This window comes from Glycine max, chromosome 15, assembly GCF_000004515.6.
Source record: "Glycine max cultivar Williams 82 chromosome 15, Glycine_max_v4.0, whole genome shotgun sequence".
Taxonomy (NCBI): domain Eukaryota; kingdom Viridiplantae; phylum Streptophyta; class Magnoliopsida; order Fabales; family Fabaceae; genus Glycine; species Glycine max.
The window spans coordinates 14057500-14068025 of record NC_038251.2 but is presented as its reverse complement, the minus strand read 5'-3'; positions in this window follow the sequence as shown (position 1 = coordinate 14068025).

Sequence of the window (10526 nt, the reverse complement as noted above, 5' to 3'; positions counted from 1 at the left end):
CTTTATTTATATAACAAAAATTTTAGTTGATATTTACTTAAAAAAATTTATTAATAAATAATATTTCTAATTTTACCCATAAAATCAATAATAAATATTTTTAGATTTTTTTTTACTTTTTATTTATTAAATAATTATCCATTGGAAAATGGGTAATTAGGTATTTAAATAATTGTATAAAAAAAGTTAAACCCCTTTAATACACTCTTGATCCCTCCCTACAAAACTAGTCACAAAACCATTCAATCCATTAGCAGCCAAAATCCCAAACCGGTTCGCCGGCTAGGAGCTCGAAGATGGAGTTCCATGAATCAGGGTCGAAGTCAACATCAGTTTTTGAGAGAGAATCTGACGCCAATTTTGCATGCTTCGTTCTAGATGCGGGGAATGAGTTTCTTCGGCGAACTCAAAGGTGTACCAGTGGTTTAGGAACACTACGGACTTGAATTCTATTTCATTTCATTTGATTTGTTTATTGTTTTTTGGGTAAAAGATGATAACCAGAAGGTGTTAAAGGATGTTGAAACCATAAACAAAGGTTTCAACAAAACTTTGTACTTGGATAGAAGTTCAACTGTAGTTTTTATCTGATTGGGTTGAACATTCGAAATAAGATTTCCACTCTTTTTGATGGTGTTGGCCTTGCTGGGTATTGGAAGAGGCATTATAAATCCTTGTGACACAGTTGGCCAAGGCATTTTTCACTCTATGGATAGCTTCTGACGAGGTTGCTTCTTCTATCTCTCTAGAGGAGCTTCAGTAGGAGAAGAGCTCGACAATTCCTTAATTTTATTTTTGTTTTTTTTTAAATTAGTTTTGACTCAATTTAATTAAACAGTCGTCACATTTATTTTTAAATAAATTCATCTTAATCGTGTCCCATTATTTTTACTTGACTGTTAACCATAATAATATAATCGTCAACCCATAAAGATTAACTAAGGGGTCAAAATCGCAAATTAAAAAAAATCAAGGGATCATCAAATGTTGTAATAAAATTTTAAGATGATCAAATCATAAATTTATAAAATTAGAAAAATCAAAATTACAATTTAATCAAAAATTTACACCACAATATAAATTCTTTTGTATTTATATTACACTTATTGTATTAATCTATTATGGTTTTGTATATTTTAAATATGTTCAATAGTAAACATTGATTAATTGCTTGGTTTATAAATTTTAATTATGATAATAGATTAAAAAAATATAATATCAAACCAAATTAAAGATTGTAATGTACCGTATATTATTTTTTTGTCTTAACTCTTTAGTTTATCGGGAAAAAAACATAATGATCAATAGATAATTAAAGTTTGATAAGAAATTATTTTCACAAAAATTAATCCGAATAATACTCGATTTAACCTATCAATCATAATGAAATTTAATATAATAAAAATTTCTAATTGATTATTCAGTCAAAAATCTTATTTTTTTAAATTATTTTATTTAACACTCAAACCTTTTTAATCAAAGTTAAATATAGAAATAAATATTCAAATTATAATTAATTATTTAATGAATTAAAATTAATTTTTAATCTTTGAAACTATTCGTTTCATATATTAATTTATGTTTTTATTATGTATAAACAAAATTTTAATTTCTTTTTACATATTTTATACGTATTTGCAAATAATTATAAATATATAAAATATATGCTAAATACTTTATTAAATATCTTTCATTCATTTTAGCAAATTACACATCAAATTAACAATTTAATGGTTGAAGTAAAATACACTTACAATCCTTAAGGTTTCATGAAATTACACATATTTTTCTTCTTTTTTATACCCCTACACTAACCATGTTATATAAATATTCAATTGTAACAAAAAATCATATTATCACACTATGTAGTATCTCTTATTATTAAAATGAATAAGTTCTACAATGAAATTCTTTCACCATTTTTGCATGCAAATCCTTCCGAAATTCATGTAACTTAAATATCGTAACAGAATTATTGAAGATTTTTATGATAAACCATTCCTATTATTGCAAATCACGTAAATTGAGAATACTATCAATCACAAATTTGAATTTCATATTAATAGTGGAGGACAATGGAACAAATTTTAATTATTACTAAATTTACATGTCATGAAAATAAAAATTATATTGATATTATTATAAAAAATTATACGTGCTAGTATGCATGGGTGTATCACAATTATTTAATTGATATTTATTTTTTAAAATTACAACTAATTGATACAGAATTAGAAAATTTAATTTTATATTGTTGAATCCTAAAAAGCATTAGCCAAGGTAATTTGATATATATATATATATATATATATATATATATATATATATATATATATATTAAGTAAACGAGGATTTTAGTCCTAGCATAAATATTGTTTGTTTTTATATAATTAAAGTTCAAAAGAATAAAATGTCTTTGAATATATAAACTGTATTTAGATTAAAATTACTTATCTTTAATTTATCTTAGATAAGAAATTACAAACATTAATATATTTATATATTTAGATAAACAATTAAATATGTTTCATTTTTTTGCAAACATGCATTTTCAATCCTATTGAAAGCGACTCAATATTTAAATGCATTTTGAAGAATGATTGAGCTTTTTTTTAAATTAAGTTTGTAATTTTTAATCACTCACTTACTATTAAAGCAAAGAAGTCATATAATAAAAAAAAATTCCCCTTTGTTCTATGCAAATCTCATCCAAATTCATGTACTTGAATGTGGTATTATAACTTTTTAAGCAAATTTTTTTCCTTATTTATCATCTTTTCAATAATGAAATTACTTAAAATTTTGTTTTAGTTGAATCAATTTAAATTTTTTATACATTGATATCTATAAGTAAATTTTGTTAATATAAACGGTAAACCTTATATAAATTTATCAGTTCGATTTCTTAAAATTTTCTAATAGTATTTAAATATTTTTATATATTTACAACAATAATAAAAAAGGTACCATATGTACATCGTAGAGGTCACCCAACTAATTTTATTTAAAGTTTAATAACACTAATATAATATATAGACATTACAAAACAAAAATCATACTTTCAAATTTTAAATCTCATATAAATAAATTAAGAAAATTAGTTAAAAATCAGAATATCAGTTGTGAAAATAAATTATTTTTAAACGTTTTTTGTATTTGCTTTCTTTTATTTCTTAGATTCAATTTTATTTCATAGTATGCGGTACATATTTAATTACCATAATGAATACTCTAACAAATTATGATAAATTAGTGAGAATTTGTCCAAACAGTCAATATTACTTGATGCATATACTCAATACTCATACTTGATCAATATTTGTTTTCATAAATAAAGTTGTTATAATTAGATAATAATTAGGTCAGACAATTCTTACAAAGATTCTCTCTATCTTTTTTATCAGTAGACTTTCTATCTATTTAGGCTTGTGATAAACCCAATGTGATCTTGATTGTGGTTATAAGTACCCGGGCAAGGGAGCTTCTGGATTTGTTATAGTGTTGGAGATCCCTCATATGATACTTGTCATTGTCGCTACTTTTGTTAGCAATTTCTTTGTCACAAGGGTCATATTGAATTTAGGGATGCTTTTGTTTAGATGATGATGAGATCTTTGGAGATGAAATAACTAGGAATAATAAAGCTTGGTGAACACTTTCATTTTAGTTTGTGTTTTGAGAGTCAAAGAGTGATGATAGAAAAGTATAAACACGCATTTGGTATTTTTAGCATTTATAAAATCATAAAAAATATTGATTATTGTTTTCAATTTTAAATGAAATATTATTTTTTTAATTTTGCACGTAAATAAATAATAATATTTTGGAGTATTTAATTAATAAATAAAAAATGAGAAAAAGAGTAAAAATATTTTAGTAGAAATGTTTCATTAGTTAAGTCATTTATTTGTTTTCTTAATTGATTGGGGAAAAATTGTTAACATGAGCTATTGCATGGGCAAACATGAGTAATTAAGGGTGTTCACCAGTTGGATTGGATAAAGTTTGACTAAACTTGTTATTCAATCTAATAAAAAATCTATGGGTTGGGTGGGTTGGGTCAGGTTTGTGTAATTTTTTTATAGATCCAACCCAATCATAAATAGATTGGACTAATTGAGTCTAAAAATTTAGAATTTAAAAAAATTAGAACAATAATTTATTTTTGTCTCCAACTTTTTAAGTATATAATGACAAATGTACTCAAAAGAGATTAAATTGTGAAAATATTTGACTAATAGAATTAATAATTTCAATGCGAGTATGATATTTTTTATTTTAGATAAAAATAAAGTATGATATTCACATGTGAAAATATAAACAAAATTAAGACTAAGATAAAAATAACTTAAAAGAAAAAAATCATAGGTGATTTAAATTAATAATTTAATAACTATGTGAGCTAAAAATCATTAATGTGTTTTGTATTTAATAATTAATTTATATATAATAAATTAAATTATATGATATAGGGTGAATCACATGCAAAAAAATAGAGTCGATATGTTACCTAACCTGTTCATGGTCAGGTCTTAATTGGGTTGGTCGGATTTGACCCAAATACTTTAAAAATTCAATCCAATATAATTGGATTAGATTGAGTCACAGGTTGACCCAAACCCACAAATACTCCTACTTATACTTTTGGGATTGTTTTATGGACAAAAACCTCAATTTCTCCCATTAATGCTCACCCATCAGAGGTGGACTAGGGCTCATGCAAATGCATTAGAAAATAAAACCCCAAATCATCTTCATGCGTTAAGATCCCGAATCACCCACATATGCCCAAAAAGGAAACCCTGGATCATCCTCCACCCCTGCCAAATACCCAGACTCATTGACTAGACAAGCATGGCAAGGATCATGCCTAACATCCCAAGAAAGAGCTCGTGCACTGTAGCACTCATAGGACTTAAGTAAAATAGAATCTTCATACACAGGTGCAGATCTTCTAAGTTGTGTTCGTTGCGAGCAAAAGTGAGGAGGGGAAGGAAATAAGTAGAAAGTAAGACTTTCTCTCGTTTGGTATGAGTGAAAGTTATGATGAAAGTGGTTAAGAAATGGAGAGACTCACACTTTTTACTTTCTCTCAAAGAATGACATGAAGTGCAGGGAAATTGTAGTGGAAGTTCTTATTTCTAAAATTGTCCTTTACTTCTTGGGACACTTTTAGAAATGGATTGTGAAATAGAAGGGTTCACACTTTTTACTTTCTCTCCAAAAATGACATGAAATGCAGGGAAAGTGTAGTGGAACTTCTTATTTATGAAAGTATCCCTTATTTCCTTCGTGGGACTCATGGGAGAGAACACCAAAAATGAATTATGCTTCATGTATAATCAAATATCCTTCTATCTTGTAAAATTTCACACATTCAATTTCTTGAAGGACATAGCATAATTGAATATGTCGATTATGCACCTTTTTTTTTATTATAACACAATACCTATGTCAAAATATTTTTCATCCAAGGGCATATTGGATTATGCACCTTTTTTTATTGTCGTAGAACAAAGAAAAAGTAATAAAAAATTATTAAGGTAAAAGTGTAATTATAAAATACTTAATTTTTATTTATTTATTTTGTTACTTATTAAATCACTTTAATTTAAATCTTTCCTTTCTTTTTATCTCAAAGGAATAACCTCATTTCTCACTTTCTTTCATCTCTTCTCTTTTCTCACACTTTCATTTATTTTCTTTCTTATCAACCGAACACTACCCTAAAGTAGAATGGCCCAGTAATAATATTATTGACTCATAATACTTAAACTATATAACCTACTACACTTAATCCATTCTTTATTTGCTTCTATTTGATTTATATTTCATTTAAGCAAAACATACCTATAAATTTGTCTCAATTTTTTTATTATAAATTTTAATTTAAAAGTTAAATATTCTCTCTTTTTTTAACTATATATAATCATATTATTTTTTATTTTAGGACATGTATTTTATGACATTTCATTTAAGAAATAAGCTTAGTGTTCTGTGCCATGAGAGTATTTTAATTCTATAATTTATAAAATTTTATATATTATAACTTTTTAATGTGTTTATCTATTATATTTTAATTAATAATATATATATATATATATATATATATATATATATATATATATATATATTAGTATATATATATACACAATAGTTAACAATATTAATATCTAATAAAATGTTAAATATTATAAAAATCACACCAAAATTTTGTATGATGTATACTATATTTTCATATATATATATATATATATATATATATATATATATATTAAGCTTTTGTTTTTATTAAACTTCTACTTCATAAAAAATATATTCCCGTGAATTTTATTTTATATTTAATACATTTTTTATATTTTTACATTAATAAATTTATATATTATTAATTGAAGGAATTTCAACATTAATCAAATAAGTTAATTTAAAATATAAAATTCTTCTTTAATTGAATCAATAAGGGAAAAATTGATTTGAACAAAAAATAACTTATATATTTTATGGCATTTCAGTTAAGAAATATTTCATGTATTATATTTATTTTGCGGCATATAATTTTTTTTTATGTTGAACCTTACGGAGTACATATCCTCGCATATATTATTTTTCCTTGATATAAAAGTTAATAAAATGAAATGCCGTAAAATGCAAATAATATGATTATATATAGTTAAAACAAAGAGACAATGGAAAAATTATATTTTACTTTTAAATAAAATATAAATTTATAATGTAGAAATTGAGATAATTTTTTTTGGGTAGTAGAATTGAGATAAATTTAGAGTTATGTTTTACTTAAATGAAATGAAAACAAAATGAATATGAATAAAGAATGAATCAAGTATGATAGGTCCTATAGTTTAAGTATTATATGAGCTAATAATATTGTTATTTTACTAAATACTGTATCGTTCTACTTTAGACTTTAGAAGATCTGCCCTTCTTCATACAGTTGAAATCCTTGATTTTGTTAGGTTTGTAGTTAGGTCAAGGTTTCTCGAAAAGTTTGTAAATAGTCTATTTAGAGTGGTTTTTAATTATTATTAAATTATGGTTTTAAAATATTATATAATTTAATTTGTCGTATTTCACTAAAATACCCACAAACACGTAATAACGGGTAGTTTAATTTTAAATTTTAAAAAATAGGAGCAATTTAAAAAGAAAAACAATACGTAGCATAAATCATCATTAAAGTAAATTTATATTAAATACATTATTTTTTATTTTTCGATTAACAGTTTATATTTGAATTAATAAAAATCGACAACGAGCGTAATATTTTTTAAATTTAAAGCTCATTTGTTAAATTTAACCAAAATAGTTAATTATTTCTTCTTATTTTTGGTGATCTAATTATTTCTTCTTGTGAGCAAAGTACACCAAAATAACCATATTATAACGTATAGTACCCAGAATCCTCTTAAGTGGCCATTGCCAGCACTTCACTCTTAAGAAAATTTTAACTTACAAATCAATACTGCAATCGAACATGATGACATAATATACGTGCAACTTTTAAAGTTGCACGTTGTCATGAACCAATATTTTGGTCAATCTTGAATAAAAAAAGGAGTATTTGATTTATGAAAAATAAAATAAAAAATCCTCCAAAACATCATTGTCCGGAAGAAGAAGAAAAAACCAAACCAACTTGTGAATGGCTGCGATGACTGCGCTAGGCGGTGGGCCGGTGCCTGTCATCTTACTTTACAGATCATCAATGAAAATAATGTATCTCTTTTCTAATTTAAATTATAATTATATTTTTATTATTAATGAAATCAATAGTATAAAGAGAATTATCAATTTGCTTCTTGAAGGCTATATATGCTATTACATTATTTTGAAAATTTTATTATTAAATTAGCAACATTTTTCCATTTTTTTTCGAATAAATATTCATTTTAGTTTATGAAAATATAAAATATAGATAAATTAATTTATGAAAAATGAAAAAAATTAAATTTAATATTTAAATATACAAAAAGTATGACAAATGAATCTTATCGTTAAATTTGTGAGATTATTTTATCATTAAATTATTATATTTAATGATCAATTTGACAATAAATTTAATTCTTCAAAAATCAATTTGACATTAAATCATAAAATTTAGATCATTATATTATATTTTTTACATATTTAATGACTAAGTTTTTTTTTCATCTTTGGATCAAAATAGATATTTATCTTTTTTTTTATTATAGTCTTTTAAAATTTTGTCCCTAGACTAATCTATTAAATATTTAGATTATTACTAAATTAATTTATTGAAGACTATTTTGATTACTACTTTAATCCTATGCAAGGATTCATATGGTGCAACATTTTAGATGTTTTTCATTGAATTTTTAATCTATCACTAAATAAAATATTGCTGAAATGACCTTTTTAGTTGGCAATACCAGCCAAAGAGTCCAATGCTTATATGCACTAGCTAAGCAATATTGTTTTGGTATCAATGAATTGAGGCATTTGATTACTTCTTTCTCGAAATCTTGTCTTGTATGTATGTTCATGTTTTTTTTTTTCACTTTTTAATTCAACTAAAGTTTAGAAAGTATAGATCCAAAGAGATAAAATATCTTAAAAAGGTAACAATAGCCTTTTCTTCAAAATAAATAAAAGGGCCATTTTTTGTTTGTCATTAAGAATTATTCTCATGAATCTAAAATTTCACATGTCAATGAAAATTCATTGAGTTTACTTTCCTTTCTTGAGATTTTTAAAAAATATTAACACTTTTTTTTTGTTGTGTAATAAAAGTGTCCTTTAGTCAATAACTAAAGATTGATTATTTTTTTAGATTAAAAAATCTTCCAAGTTAACTTTAACTCTCTCAACAGCTATTCAGCCAAAAAAGAAAACCTCTCTCAACAGCCGTCTTTTGCACACACACAATAAAATAAAATATACATAAAACTACGATACACGAGGGAAAAATAAATTACAAAATTAAGAAGCATAATTTTTTTATCAGTAAATTAAGAATAATATAATAACCAGTAATCTAAATTAGGTGAAAATAATATTCAGAATAATTAAATTAATAATAACAAGTTTAAATAATTTTGCAATAGTCATAAACTATTAATTTGCTTAGAAGAAGAAAGAAGGGTATTCAATAAAAATAATAATTAATCAAGCTATAGTGACAATATAAACTCCAAAACATAACAATGACACCCTCCTCGTGTTTTGGCAACATGTCGGGGTCGAGGTGTTCTTTTCTCATGTGATGTGAGTTATATGGTTGACACTTATGGAAGTATTTATATTCAGTGTTGCAAACTTCAATTTAGGCATTGTACGTTTCTAACATGTTACAATCTGAGCCCATGTTTAAATGCAATAGTTTGGAACCAAACGATCACGTTTCACCTTTTATTTTTTTATAAACTAAAGCTTAAGGGTTAGACGCTATCCCATTAAGCCATTTGTCTCTTAGAATTACTTATAAAAATTATAATAATCCAACTTAAGCTAAGGACCTGCCTATTTAAGAAAATATATACTACTATTTTCTATTTTTGTTTTTGTTTTTATTTTCAATTAAAAAAATTCTACAATATTTTAACATATTCCTCATTTTTAAAGATTTGTACAGCAACTAATGAAAATAACTTTTTTTTCTTTGTTTCCTATACAAAATTTCGAAAAACAAAAAGATTGAAATTAATATAAACAATATTTTAATGAATAGAACTTAGATATATTTCTTTAGGTAGTATTATAGTTTCACCTCAGAATTATGCATAATAAAGGTTACATTAAAGAATTACACAAATTATTGAAATGACTCTAATTTTGATTTAAAACAGTTTAAGTAATACTTAAAAATTTGTATATAAGTTTTGTTCATTTTTATCTCTATTAACAGAAGTAATCCCGCATATGACATCACATGTTTAAGCCTTTTCATCTTTGTGGGTTGGGTGCAAAACCATGTTTCAACATTAAATAATTAACAAGACCATTAAAAAAACATTAAATAAGAAGCTACATACCCATTTGAAGAAATAAGAAAAAGCAAATACCCATTTGAAGAAATAAGAAAAAGCAAAGCCAATACTATTTCTCAGGTAAAAAATATTCTAATTTGTTCTTTCCTATAGATAGAAAAGAGGGGGAAAAAGGTGAATGAGGAGGGGGCATGATACTTTTCTCATACTAAAGTTTACTAGCAAGCAAGGAGGCCCACCCACATTAGGGTTTATGGGAATTTACATGAATAATAATAGCATTAGCCGGTGACCGACCTTTCCTAGTTTCGCCCCTTTTGGCATCTAATCCTTGGTCAGCTTGCTCCCATTGAAAAAAATGAAAAAGAAATTGCATTTCACTATCAAAGACCCATGTGGCCAAATGAGAGATCAATTTTTGGAAATAAAAATTGCTAACAACAACAATGATACTCAAAGTTTAACCATGATATACTCACAACGTAAAATAATTTTATATTATTATTTAATTAAAAATAATTATTAATATAATTTTTAAGATAATTTTATAAAAATTAATAA